The sequence below is a fragment of the Muscardinus avellanarius genome, assembly GCF_963383645.1.
Source record: "Muscardinus avellanarius genome assembly, chromosome: 13".
Lineage (NCBI taxonomy): Eukaryota > Metazoa > Chordata > Mammalia > Rodentia > Gliridae > Muscardinus > Muscardinus avellanarius.
The window spans coordinates 53369372-53384685 of NC_137799.1; the positions used below are offsets into that span (position 1 = coordinate 53369372).

At 37.6% G+C, this 15314-nt stretch overlaps 1 protein-coding gene across 1 annotated transcript in view; it reads left to right on the forward strand.

Annotated features, from left to right (window-relative positions):
• MLLT3 (MLLT3 super elongation complex subunit) overlaps positions 1-15314 on the forward strand; it is a gene marked incomplete at both ends in the record, with an annotated part of 295725 nt that overhangs the window by 13906 nt on the left and 266505 nt on the right.

Sequence of the window (15314 nt, forward strand, 5' to 3'; positions counted from 1 at the left end):
TCAGCCATCAAGTACTATTTGTAGGTTGAGTTCCAAGAACTCTAGAGACTGTATATGTTTGAATTTTTTTTTTCTTAAACTTGGCTCTTGGCTGTATCATTCGGTTATTGAGTTTTTCATGTTGACTGATTTCATTTTAAATTTTATGTACTTTAGGCCAGACCTTGAAATTTTGTCACTTGATTAGCTTTTCTAAGGTATCACTGATGAGCTGGACATGGTGGCTCACACTTGTGCCTGAGACTGGAGAATCACAGGCTTGCAGCCAGCCTCAACTACTTAGTGAGGCTCTCAACAACTTAGACTCTATTTCAAAAATAAAGAATAAAAATAGGGCTGGATGTGTAGCTAGAAGGTAGAATACCCTTGGGTTCAATTTCCAGTACCACGCACACAAAAAAGTATCACATATCAGATGACTACTTGTATTTCTATTACTCGGTAACAATTGAGCACTAGATTATCATGCAAACAGGTTAGGAAAAATTATAAAAATTCTTTGATCATTTAAAATACTCATAGGGTTTTCTGCCAGGCATGGTGGCGCACGCTTGTAATCCCCGTGCTTGGGAGGCGGAGACAGGAGAATCCCACAGGTTTGAAGCCAGCCTCGCTGGCTTAAGAGACCCCGTTTCCAAAGAAAATATAAAAAATAGGTCTGGGAGTATAACCCAGAGGTAGAAGTGTTCCATCCCCAGTACCACCAAAAAAATTAATTAATTAATTAAAAAATACTCATAGGGTTTTCTATTTAATAATGCAAGTGGAATTATGCAGTTTTGTTAAATTGCTTAAAGTTGTTTTGAAAAGCAAGTACCTTTCTATTCTTTAGTTGTAACATGCTATGTAACTTTTTAGGCTCAGAAATATTAGTTTCTATTCCAGCTTGATAAAGAGAATTTTCAAATGATTGACTAAAACTAAAATTTTAATTTATACAGAAATATACAAATAGAGACTTTTATTTTATTTTGTGGTACAGGGAATGGAACCCAGAGGCATTCTACCTCCGAGCTATACCCCCAGCCCTATTTTTTATTCTTTATTTTGAAACAGGGTCTCACTGAGTTGCAGAGGGCCTCACTAAGTAGCTGAGGCTATTAGCGAACCTCCAATCCTCCTGTCTCAGCCTCCCAAATGCTGGGATTACAAGTGTGCGCCACCACGCCTGGCCTAGAGACATTTTAATGGAGCAGCAAATCAATGAGCGTTTTCTCAGGTTGTAAAGGCTACACAATAGCTTGTAGTGAATACTACTTGACATAGTATCTTTTCTTGTAGAGGCTCTTTTTTGGGTTTATTGGCATCATTGATCTTAGCACTTGACTGAGTTCCTTTCCTTTATATTAGAATGGCCAGAATTGTTCTTCTTTACAAATATTTTGAGAATTCTGAGACAGATAAAAATATATCAATGAAATGATGGAAAGATACTACTATAGCAAAAGCAACCAGCCCTTCTTCTCTCCCTCCCTCCTTGCCTTCTTTCCTTAACTCAGGGCAAAATGGAAGACACTACTACAGCAAAATCCATGCTTCTTTTCTGTACCAGAGATCGAACCCAGGGCAAAATAGTAATAAAAGCTATCTCGGGGAGGTGGGACATTGAAAACCTATGTTTTCAGTAAATTTCTTAAAATTTTTCAAGGTGTCTTGATTACATATATTATCTGTATGAAAGTACAACTATATAGTTATATTTATTTATTTTTATGGTATTGGGGATTGAACCCAGGGGTTTTCTACCTCTGAGTTATACCCCAGCTCTTATTTAAAAAAAAAATATATATTTTTGTTTCGAAACAGGGTCTCCTTAGGTTGCCGAGAGTCTTGAACCTACAATATTTCTATCTTAGCCTCCCAAGTACTGTGATTACAGGTTTGTGCCACCATGCCCCAGCTAAAAACTATATATCTAAATATATATGGACATATTTACAATAAGCCATTTAGTTTTCTGAAAATAATCTTATTTGAAAAATGACTGTCTTTCCCAGGGAACATTTTTATATTTCATTATTTAAATTTTTCCCATCTTGTAATTTTGAATTTTTTGCTTTTACTATGAAGTCTGCACAAATGTTTCATAAATGGATTGTAAGCTTTAAGGTAAGGAGAAACATGCAGATCATATTTTTACTGTTCTTAACAATTCATGGCATGTTGAAGTTGTAAAAGTAGCAAGAGTAGCCTGATTTACAAGTACATATTCTTTATATGAGATATTCCTTATAACAAACACAATCACATTTAATATTTCAATGCACTATAATGATCTCTTGGTGTCCATAGGGGATTGGTTTCAAGACCCCTTCAGACATCAGAATCCATGGATATTCAAGTCCACTATGTAAACTAGCATAGTATTGCCTATAATGCACATAATCTTGCCATAAATTTACTTTCTTACTTACATACATACATTTATTTATTTATGTATTGGTACTAGGGATTGAACCCAAGTGCTTTTGACCTCTAGGCTACACCCCCAGCCCTATTTTATTTTATTTTATTTTGAAATAGGATCTCACTAAATTGTAGAGGGCCTAAGTTGCCATGGCTGGCTGCAAACCTGCAATCTTCCTGTCTCAGCCTTTCCCATATACTGTAAATCATCTGTAGATTAATTATGAAACCTGATAAATTTTGCAAGTGCTGTGTAAGTGGTTGTTTATACTGTATTGTTTAGGGAATAAGGGCAAAGAAGACATCTTCACATTTTAACTATAGACATAAAAACATAGGTCTGTTTCCTAGTCCATGGAAATTGAGGGCTGATGATATATTTTTGAAATACATAGGAATGGCGTGGTGGCGCACGCTTGTAATCCCCGCGCTTGGGAGGCTGAGACAGGAGGATTGTAAGGGTTCGAAGCCAGCCTCAGCTACTCAGTGAGGCTCTCAGCAACTTAGTGAGACCCTGTTTCCAAATAAAGTATAAAAAAGGTCTGGGAGTATAGCCCGGAGGTAGAAAGCCTCTGGGTTCCACCTCCAGTACCACAAAAAAAAAAAAGAAAAAGAAAAAGAAAAAAAAGAAAAAAGAAGTACATAGGAATGTTTTGAAAGATTTGCCTTATTTTCTTCCTGTGGAATTTTAATGGGTATAACTTTGGTAATTAGCAGCTTTATCTTGATGTGTAAGAAATTTTTCCTGAGCCTGCATTTTACTTTAAAAACTGGGCTATTAAGGACTCTCATCATGTTATTCAGATATATAGTGATGATTATAAGAATAAATATAACCTATAAATGGAAATAAAAAGAATCGTTTCTAATTTGTGGATCTTTGTATTTGAAGTTAAACATGAAACTCTAAGCAAAAAAAAAAAACCAAAAAACATTTGGGCAGGAAAAGAAGTAGTCCTTTTTTGGATGGAGAATTGATACATAATTGCATAAAACCAAACTATTTTAGCACTACCATGGCTTTAATAAGATTTCATACATAAGCTACAAAAATAGCTTCAAGTTTAAAAATTAAAATATAATTTCATGTTTTATATGCAGCGCAGACAGATTGACATGAATATTTCTTAAATACCACTAAGAGAAACGATTTCTGCAAGATGAGGGGGTTAATTTTAGTTGTCCTCAAAGGTCTCCCTGCAGTCTAAAATTTTATGATCTACAAGAAAATGCCTTTGCTTTTTTGCCTTAAAAAATCCCAAAAGTGTACTGTGCACAAATGCGTAGTAAAGCTGTATGTCAAATAAAAATAATATTTTCCTTTTAGTGATAGATGCTTTTACAAAATTTATAAATTATGGTTAGTCTAAATAACTCTACCTTCCAGTGCTTGTAAATGTATAAAGACTGATGTTTGTGATTCTGGCGTTTCTTGTTAACCACTTCCACAGAGTTGCCACTTCAGGTTCTGTTTGCTAGCATTTGGAACTTTTTTTCTTTTTTTCATGAACTTAATGTAGTTCTCCTGATAAATTTCTACTTAACTATTTCTATTCCTTTTGAGAGAATTTTAAGTGAGATTTATAATGGCCTAGATTCCTTTCTTCTAGATTAAGGTACGTCTTATAACAAGGGAAATACACTCTTGGTTCTGTGATTTCGTGACTTCAGCTTGCAATATATACTCTCTCTTTTTAGTATCAAATTTACTGATATACATGCCTAAACTGGAAATAGAGAAAATAAAATAATTGGCTTAAATTTTTTTTTTTTTTTTCTAACTGAATGCTCCAGGGGCCAAGTTGAAGAAGACTTGAGAGTTTGAGCAATACCCAGACCTGGTTTGGGTATCATGGATTGTTAGAGAGTCCAAATTGGGTACTAAATGAGCAGACTTGTAAAATTTTGTCATAGGATGGACAAAGCTATGATAGTCCACGATAGTGTATAAATAGCCTTTATCTGAGCATATGGAGTGGGAGCGTATTCTGCGGTGAAAAGGGGGACCGAAGGACAAGGTGTTCTCTACTTGTGGGCTTGTAAAGACCTCAGAGTTTTCTTTATATTAGTGTAGAAAGACATTATTTTTGCTTTGGCGTGCTTAAAACTAAAGGGCAAATGATCCAAAAGAATAATCTTGAAATTCAATAGCAAGAAAACTACTTGACATTGTGGGCCGAAGGCCAGCAAACGTGGGGCTTTCATTGAATGCGTGGGAAATGGGGCAGGCCTGGAATTTAAAGAGACAGGGTGCAGTACCCTAGAAAAGAAAAGCCTTCCTGTAAGATTTGCTTACTTGGAGAAAAAAAATAGACTTAAAGTTTTCTCTAAAGGATCTTTATTGGATCAACTCTTTAAGGCATTGAAAGACACTGAGTGAATTTTTCCTGGCTCCACCTCCCACACTCCCTAGCCATCTTCTCTTGTCTGAAATGGGTGCTGGGTAAAATTGTTTATAACAGAAGAGAAGCAGCTTTTCAAATAAAAGTACTTTGTACCCGGTTCAAATGGAGTATAATGTAATTCTCTCTGAAATTGAGCACTTATTACTTTGTTTATGTAGCTTTTTAAAAAGTGGGGGTGGGCTGAAGGCGTGGGGGGGTACCACAGGAACCTCTGCTTTAGAAATCTGTTTTTTCTGTCTGAGTTTTCCTCCCCCAGCCACTCATGAATCCCCCTCCTCCCCCTCCTTCACCTCCCACAATCCCTCAATAAAATAGTATTTAAAAGACTTGAATAACCAGTCCTATGTACCAGCTTCTTGCTTCAGGCAATAATGTTGTACTATTTTCAATGGGTGGTCTTGAATCTCCATGGGAGATTTCACAGGCAGTGGGCTCCAAGATCCACTAAGTACATTATATTGAACATAACCAGTTACATTCCCAAGCGGTAGAGAATATGCAGAGATAGTTTCACATTATTGAATTCCCATCCTTAATTACGAGGAAACGGATTTATTTAATTTTGTTTGAAGAATGTATGATTTAAGTCCCTGAAAGTGAAGCGTATTAACCTAGCTTTTGGTATTTATTTATTTTTTAAACAAACCATCTATAAAGATGTCAATTCACAAATATCTACTCATGTGTATATTTTAACTCATAGTTTATAACAGGTTTTATGCCTGTAGGAAACATATTTATAAATGTTATATAGTTGAAGCCTCATTTCTTCTACTTAAGATAGTGTAAAATGATGAAATTTATTTTTACTTAGAATATTTGAAGTACTTATAATCAGTCTCTCTCACCTGTGGCATGTAGTATAGATTTGTACTCGCCTGAAGTTTAACTAAAATTGCTCTGTCCCAAGCCTTTGTAAAAGTGAGCAGGATTGGGATTATAAATATTGGATTAAAATCGGTCTTTAGAAAACAATTTAGTTTTTAGAGAAACGTATCTGAAGAAAACTATGTATTTAAACATATGCTATAAATACTCAAATGGGGAGTGTTGGGGTCATGTGTATTCCCCTGTAACTTTGATTGAAATTATTTTATAGCTTCTTTCTAGTGTGAATCTGTGGTTAGTAACCACACTGCTAACATAACATTTGGGTCATTGATTTGATTGTTTTATTTTCCTTAATCATACACTTGAAAAACTTAATATATATAAAAATGCTGCATTTCTATATAAAAATAAATAAGTAAATGAATAAATGTTAGTCTTGACTAGATTACGAAATACCTGTTTTTCACAGGCTAGGTAGAAAAGGACATAGGTGTAGGTATCTCAGATATCTTGGTAATAACTGGATGATGATATATACTGAGAAATCTTTTTTTGTTTGTTTTAAGCAATGTAAGTTTTCAGTAGAAAAGGGTAATTGCTGTGGACCTGAGTTTATTTCTGAGAATCATTACACAGTGTTTAGGTTATACATAGCTGGTATGAATTCTACAGCTTTCTTTGCTGATAGAATCAAAAATCTGTGGCTCAACAGTTTACAGCAATGACTAAAGGTTTGCCTTTTCTTTTTTAGCTTACTGCTGTTGGTGAATAAAAACTTTTCCAGCAGTTTTTACAAGTGGGTTTGAAGAGTGATAGCTATCTAAAGTTTACCTCACTTACTCAGTATTTAAAAGTTATCGAGGTTGTCTACACACAGAAAAAGGCACAGCTCATAGGGCTGTGCATGTGTATGAAAGTTGAAGGTTGGCAAAAATTAGCTTGTCAAGTAAACTCACAGGCTAAGGAATAATTTTGTTTTCATTATCCGTTACCTTGGTTGAAATTGAAAGAGCACTGATCTAGTTACTGAGGACCAGTGCTGCCTTGGATAACTTCCTGGAGCTTTGCTATGACCGTTACAGGAAAGTTAGACAGAAGCTGTAGACTGTGCCAGTGGCCTGACAAAAGAAATTGTTTAACCCTCTTCATTTCAGCCGCTATCCCTTCTGCTTTGCAGATAGGCTTGCTGTGTTAGATATGAGTGATATACTTGCTGGGTTAGATACCAATCTCTGTGGCTAGGATTTGAACTTCTGGTCTACAGGAATGTCGTGTAACAGAAAAGGAGTAATTTTCGCACTCCACGATAATCTATTTTCATGTCTTGGAATATGACAAAACTCTACATCATTATCATTATTATTATTACTACTTCAGGCAGATCTGAAAACTTAGGTTAGACTTTGTTCTCCATACCAAGATTTATAGGAAGGGGGAAAGTGGAGTTGGACTTAGAATCCTCAATTATGAGGTACTTGAGTGTCCTTTTAGGTTTGAAGTTTAGAGGAAGGGGAAATACTAAGCTACTGACTTTAAGCTCTCATTTAGGATTAAGTGCAGAATTAGAACAAGGCCATCTACTCCTGAGATTGATGTCATAATGTTAAAAGTCCTAACAAAATCCCCGCAATGCTGGTTCCTTTTGTATAGTGCATTTGCATTATTGCCACAGGTTTAAAGGGCAAGGAAATTATTTTTGAGGCAGAGGAGGGCAGGGTTTTGAAACCCACCGCTCTGCTGTATGATTAAATCAGTGTGTTTGCCCGGAGGCTCCTGCCATTCCATCCGAATTCATAGTCTGAAATTTTGGCCTTCTCTGTTTGAAAATAATACTTCTTAAAAAAAAATTATAAGACTGCCTTTGCCCACTCACGTGAAAACTATTGAGGCGAATTACCAGGGTTAAGATTCTCAAGCAATCAAGGCTCTGAGGATACATTTCAGGAGTTTAAAGCGAAAAGTTCACAGTCGTTTTACATAAAATTTTACTGGGCTTTTCATTAATCTAAAATAACTAGCCTATAAGTACTTTATCAGTGAAAACTGCTCAGCATGTAAAATGAGGAGAAGAACACAAAGGCTTCCTGCAAATTAAGGGCACAATGAGTACTAACGGACTTTCCAGCCATCTCCAGCTGTGAGATTATTATAGTTTTTGCAAACCCTTTTCTCTCAAAACTAAATCAAGAATGGTAGGGTCCTGATAAAAAGAAGTGTAGAAAAGCCTAACTAATCCTTAGATGAGTTACTTCAAACGTGCCAAAATAGAATAAAATCAGTTAATAGCATGGATTAAAGGTTACTTTTAATGCATTTTTATCACTCATGTTGAGAATTTTGTTGTGTGTTAATGCATTTGGCCTTGGTTAAAAAAAAAAAACTCTGGAGGGGGAAAATATAATTGAATTTGAGAGATTACACAATCACGTTGTTATGAGGAACTTTAGTACCGACTTTGGATGCCAGATTTGACCTAAGAGACAAAAGCTGTGTTCTGGATCAGGGCTATAAGCAGGTGGCTCTGGTTTTGAGTGGTGAGTTTTTGGCTTAGAAGGAGAAGGCTCATCTGCAGAATTCTAAGAGTGGATGTGCATGGATTTTTTTAAAACAATGTGGCTCCATGTTTTTGGGTACATATGTACAAGTGGTTTCCTTCGATAAATCATAGATGTGTGCTAAAGTCTGATCTGGGATAACTTTTAAAAGTGCTTTATTTTTGACAGTGATAAAGAGAAAAGGAGAAAGTATGGACAGATTTTGGGTAAAAAGGTGGTCCTTACTTATTATGCATATATATAAAATCTGTATCCACTGTACTTTTACAGTCACATGCTTGTCAACTTCATAATTTGTGAAAACCTGGTGTATTATGACAGGGCTGTTGAAAGTATTGGGTTAGAGAAAAACGGATTGGCATGATGCCATTGGTAGAAAGAATTTTTAAAAAAGTGACATGTCTTATCTCTGTTTTTTATATATATTCATAGGGGTGTGTGTGTGTGTGTGTGTGTGTGTGTGTTTGTGTGTATGTTATATATTAGCAATGTTAATAAAGATATAAGAACTTAGGTAGTGGGAACTTTTGTGATCATGTTAGATTTGCCACCCTTCCAGTATACCACAAAGTAAGTTCTGACTGGACTTTTACTCATTTCCTTGCAGTAGATTCATTGTTTTTGTATGGCTTAGCAGGAGACAGCCTGTAATAGCACATACATATGTGCTATGTATGGTAGGTATTTATGTGAGTGTGCTTTCCCACATATCTCACATACAGAGTACTAATTTCCCACAAGTCATGTGAGAATAAAGTCCTTTTAATAGAGTGAAAACATACAATTGTTCATAAAGAAATTTCCTCTATTGATGTTTTGACCAAACTTAAACTTGTTCAAAGCAGCCTGAATGAATTTTGCTACACTGCATAAATACTATGTTGTATAGTTATTTCTGTGCTCAAGAAGCTGAGCTTTCCTTCCATCCTAGCAAATTCCCCTGGGATAAGTTATTTAAGTAAATCAGAAAATTTTCCTGGAAGCAAAGTAATTCTTAATTTTGGAGAGGCCTGAAGATTGGCAAAATAGCCATACAATTTTGGAGAAAGATATTCTAGTAAATTCACATCGCTACAAAGTAGTTCAGAGTACTGGGATGTCTCTAATTCTTTTGGGAGAAGAAAACCCCACCATGATGTTGCAGAATTGCTTTATTTCTGTAGTTATGTCTCCGTGTGTTTATAGGCACAGGGACATTTTATCTTCTGTGTTTCTGCTAGGTGGTTTTTTAGCAGTGCCCCAAGAAAAGTCCTGGAGACTGCTTTGAAGCCCTGTGCACAGGCTGGATATCAAAGAGCCAGGGGAATTCAGCAGTAATTGTTTTATGGCTGGCCAGAAATCAGACCTATTTGTATAGGTAGCACACAAAATAGCTGTGATTTGACAATTTGGTGCTATTTATACCTACCATAAAAAGAGAAAAGAAAAAGTTAAAGGGGTATTTTGGAAACAGGAACTAAGCCGTAAATGCAAATTGCTCCACCATTTCTCAAAGGGAACAAAAAGGGAAAAGGTTTAGGAAGTTTTTATTGAGGCTTCAGTTATTGAGGATCATCTACTTTCCGGGCATTTAATATTGTACTCGCACTGAAACCACGCTTCTTTCTCTTTGCTGGTTTCTCCCACTCTTCCCCATGACTAAAATTATTTTCGTGTCATAAAGGAAACTCTGGAGGAGGAGGGACGGTGAAATCAGTTTCCAATGCTATCTCGGTAGACATTTACAATTTCATTTTGCTATTGTTATTTAGCTTGGGGTCAGAATAGGCTGTTGCTGGAATTCACTTCTTTTCAACAAAAGGTATATTTTTTAACCAACAGTTGTGGGTTGGGTTGTTAGCTATATTGTTGGTTGGGGGCAGGATTTGCCAGGTAAGCTTTCTTTCATGGCTCTTTTTTTTATTCTTGACCTGTTGGTTGGAGAAGTAAAAGATGCTGAATTCCATGTTCCTATCATCTAGCGTGTATGTGGAGCTCAAGGTAGCAGTGTACCGCAGTGTGCCTCTCCTTCAGCCAATGGCCCATGGTAAAGTTTGTTTCCAGAATGTCATTCAGACCTTGTGTGGTTGTCAAATGCCTCATTGTTTCCTCTTGAAACCTTCAACTCCTAGAGCAGTCTGAGGCTGGGGCAGTGGTGCAGAGAAAACGCAAACATCCCTGGGATTGACTATACATTTTTTTTTTTTTTTTAAGAAACCCAAGAAATGCTCTAGGGACCCATGAGGCTTTATCACAGTTTTAAACCTTTTTATTTTTTAAACCATCGAAGGCATTTCAGTTGCAGTTGAATTTGGACTGCATTACTTTGGTTTGGTTTTGTTATTTTCCCCATTAGATTCTGGCCCATGAGAAGCAGCGTCTGCCGGGCGTGGTGGCGCACGCTTGTAATCCCCGCACTTGGGAGGCGGAGACAGGAGGATTGCGCAGGTTCGAAGCCAGCCATGCTGGTGTAAGAGACCCTATTTCAAAAATATAAAATAGGTCTGGGACTGTAGCCCGGAGGAAGAAGGGCTTCCAGGAACCCCAGTACCACCAAAAAAAAAAAAAAAAAAAAAAAGAAGCAGCGTCATTTTTGTCGAGTACATGTTGATTTCTGGAGTGCTCTCTGTAGTTTTGACTGGATGAAGAAAGTTCACTGAGGGCGGGAGAAAAGACATGTTAATTGGTGGAGATAATCTGGTATTGGGACTGCCAGGCTTCTTTCACTGAAGGAAGAGTAAGAGTTTCAAGACTCCGGCATATGAAGAATCAAAAGCTACAGCATAAAGGTTTAAAATGTGAGTCTTCCTAAAGCCTGAAACCTACATGGATGTCAAAACAGGCTCCCACCAGGGATATAGCCAGTTTACATGGCAGAGAAGAAATAGTGTGCATAGCTGTTACTCCACAGGAGCACGCACACTCAGATGGGGAAAGATAAGGATGTACGCAGTTAAAGAACATTTCTTGGGCTGAAATTGCACACCAGGGTCAGGGCTGGCTGATGAAGGGTTGTATTTCTAAAGTATCGACCATTTATTCAACCGACACTGAGCAACATCTAGGTGCCAGGCACTGCGCTCAACGCTGAAAATAAGTGCAGGAACAGAAGTGTTCTTGTCTTTAGAAGTGCTTAGTCTTGCATCATGCATGCTTAAAAAAAGAAAAGAAAAAAGAAAAAAAATATCACACGGCTGAAGATGTAGTCAGTGGCAGAATACTTGCCTAGCATGTGCAAGGCCTTGGGTTCAGTTCCTAATATCACAAACAGCAACACCCAAACCCAAGCACAAAACTTGCGATTGGACCAGATGAACACTTCCATAAAGCTGTGAAAAACAAAGCCGTTTGCAAATAGAACCTGAGTAGCTCTGCCCTGGAGTCAGAATTTGAGCTAAGCATTTTAGAAAACATCTGATAAAAGACAAAATCGGTGTGGATTAAAAAAGAATGATTCCAAGTTTACGAAGGATAGATTTTTTCATCTCTCTTATGTTTCTTTTGAATAAAGCTGGATGGTGGTTTTGGAGTTTCTGAGCTTGCTGGATCAGCATCATAAAATATAGTTGTATGTAACTGAAAAGAGGCAGGGAAGCAATTTATAGTCGGTAAAGGTGTAATTCTGTACCTTGTTATTCACCTTCTACAGATGTGCCAACCAAAGGTGACTACTAGGTAACCCGCCCAAGGTCAAGGTGACTTATAAGTATAGTGACCTTATGTCCTGTTTTGCTGGGGAACGATCCCAGTTTATGCACATTGTCTTGTGTCACACTGTTGGAACGATTGCTCTTTGGATGATAGATTGTATGGTCATTCTGTTTCATAGCTAAGATTTATTTATTTATTTATTTATTTATTTTTGGTACTGGGGTTCCTGGAAGCCCTTCTACCTCCGGGCTACACTCCCAGAGCTATTTTTTCTATATTTTTATTTGGAAACAGGGTCTCCTAAGCCAGCGTGCCTGGCTTCGAACCTGCGCAATCCTCCTGTCTCTGCCTCCCAAGCGCGGGGATTACAAGCGTGCGCCACCATGCCTGGCTTATTTATTTATTTTTAATTGGTGGTACTGGGGGTGGAAACCAGAGGCTTTTCTACCTCCAGGCTATACTCCCAGATATACTCCCAGACCTATTTTATACTTTATTTGGAAACAGGGTCTCACTAAGTTGCTGAGAGCCTCACTAAGTAGTTGAGGCTGGCTTTGAACCTGTACAATCCTCCTGTCTCAGCCTCCCAAGCGCTGGGATTACAAGTGTGCGCCACCATGCCCGGCTCATAGCTAAGATTTTAAATCAGGCCTTTTGAATGCAGATTCTGAGCTCATCACTGCTTTATCTGGTTCTTCAGAATTTGGTCTCTGCTTCCAGCTTGGGCTAAAGAGAAGGATTCCAAGACAGAGTCTGACCTTTCCTTTGACTGAGGAGATTTCCATGGGCAGAGAAAAGAAAGGTGGTAGCAATCACCATTCCCATTAACTTTTTGTTTGTTTGCTTTTGTTTTACATTCTGTTACCAATCTGTTTTAGGATGCAACTTAATTTTCCTTCAGAAATTCTGAAGATACTTGCAGAACTTTATGTCTTTTTAAGTATCTGTCATCACAGCATGGTACTAATCAAGAAAATTCTGGTGATTTGAGTGTTCTGGATAAATGGAAGTCTGGTGCAGCTCTTGATCATTGATTATGGTGCTTTCCTTTTTAAAAGTTTCCCCCCTTTCCTACCTAATCAGGAGCAATAGAATAGGTCTTGAAGAAAATAACTCTAATTTGGGAAAACAAATCGAAACTTATGTTGTGATGCGCTCAGATCGGTTGGTTTTTGTGTGAGGTTTGCTGGGTAAATGCTGAGTGTGACACCTTTATTTGGCCTCATCTACATGGCTCAATGCTCAGGAGGGTACAGTTTTAGAGGTATAACTCTCTCAGCCAAAACTTGAATGTGACGTTGCTGATAATCATCTCTGGAAATTAGAGAGCTTTGTTTTGCTTTACTTTATCTACATGCGCCACTGCTCCTGGCCTGAGAACTTTGTTTAATTCTGTGTAATTTCTCTGACATCCTGTGAAGTTTTCCATCAGAAGAGGTTATGGTCCGAGCAGTGCTTCACTGAAAGCTGCACTTTCCTTCACTTTGAGAACGCCTGATGGCTACTGTTGGCTTTTGAATCTGGCGAAGGAGTAGAAGCAGAACTAAGCCATCTTTTCGGAATGAGGTTAGGTGGTGTGGGGTGGATGGAAGTGCCTTGCTTGGCACGTTCGTCTTTCTCAGGTCTGCACGTCTGTCTATCCAGCAATGTAGCTTCTTTTCCCTTGTGAGTTTTGAGACATGTATGAGGGGGATGGACTAGCAAGCGAGTGAACTTTTCTACAATTTAATTGTTAAAGAAGGGAATTCTTTGGGTGCATAGAGGTAAGTCAAGATCGAAGATGGCCGGGTGTGGTGGCACACGCTTGTAATTCCAGCTTTTGGGAGGCTGAGATCAGAGGATCGCGGTTCGCAAACATCCTCGGCTACTTAGGCCCTCTGCAACTTAGGGAGACCCTGTTTCAAAAATAAAGAATAAAAAATAGGGTTGGGGTGTAGCTCGAAGGTAGAATGACCCCTGGGTTCTATCCCCAGTGCCTCAAAAAAATAAAAATAAAAAAATTGAAGATGAGCATGGTTATGTTTTCATTGATGTAGCAGATGTTTGAACCTGAATCGCTTTTCATACTTTGTACCATTTGGGGTTTCTACAGCATTTGATGCTGTTTTGCTTTGCTTTTCAGGGATTGTTTTTGACCCAACTTGAACAATGCAATAAAATTCTTCTTTAGCTCAAGCTTGTTATGAAGCCAAAAATAGATCTGGGCTAAGATTGGACTTGGTGGCACAAATTATGGTTGGTAGGTTGTTGCTGTTACTCTTCCAGCAAGTAACTGTAATTTAAAAATTATTTAGAAGAAAAGAAAATGTTGCAGAGACAAAAGAAAACCTGGCTGATTTTTAAACGATGCTTTAGAACACTAAGCAGATGTCTAACTAAAAGGACTGTTTGGAATGAAAGGTTTTAGTAAAAAAAACAACAACAACTATTAGTAAGTTCTCTAGACTAGTAGGATTGGTGACTACAGTATGGTATGATTATTCTTCACCTGCTGTAATTCCCCCCTTCCCGGACTTTCCATTTTCTTTGTTCTCTTGCATTTTCAAAGGTATTAAATACCTTCGGAGAAATAAAAACCAAAGCTAGTAATTACAAGACACTAAAACTTTCCTGTCATATCAGCCACAGGCAGCACAATATCCTGACTCTGCCACACCACCTGTATTCAGAAGAGGAGTGGAAGAGCCTAGTCGTAAACATTGATAGAATAAAGAGGGCTGAACCTCCTTCGCCCAACTCAGAAGTAAGTGGCTTTCGGAGGTTCTTAAAAAGTGCATGGAGGTAGTTTTGTTATAGAGGAAAGTTTACTATATAAAGTTTCTTCAAATCACTTGAGGGAAAAGTAGGATCAATTTCTGTTTCTTATGAGCAGGATTTTTAAAAATTTTCTTTGTATCACACTTTTGCACAAAGGTATTAAATATTATATGGTAAGACACCCATTTAAGGGATTTGATATGTAAAATAATTTAGTGGTAGGGGCTAGTATTTAATGCCTACTGTATGCTAGAATGAGGGCTTGCAAGAATTACCTAATTAGTCTGGTAATCCCTATGAATCGTAATATTGCCTATACTACACCATTGATGAACAATTTGTAATTCGCACAGCTACTGAGTGTAGCTCTCAGCAATTTAGTGAGGTCCTGTTTGCAAATAAAGTATAAAATAGGTCTGAGAGTATAGCCCGGAGGTAGAAAAGCCCCTGGGTTCCCCCCCCAGTACCACAAAAAAAGGAGACGCGCAAGTTGGAAGTCAGCCTCTATGGCTCAAGAGACACTGTTTCCAAATAAAAATAATATAAAACAGGTCTGGGAGTGTATCCTGGAGATAGAAGGGCTTCCAGGAACCCCAGTACCACCAAAATTAAAAAAAAAAAAAGAAAGAAAGAAAGAAAAAAAAAAAAGACCTAAGAGCTATCATTGTGAAACTCTTAGAAGAAAACATAGGATTAACTTTCATTACCTTGGACTTCACACTGATTCTTG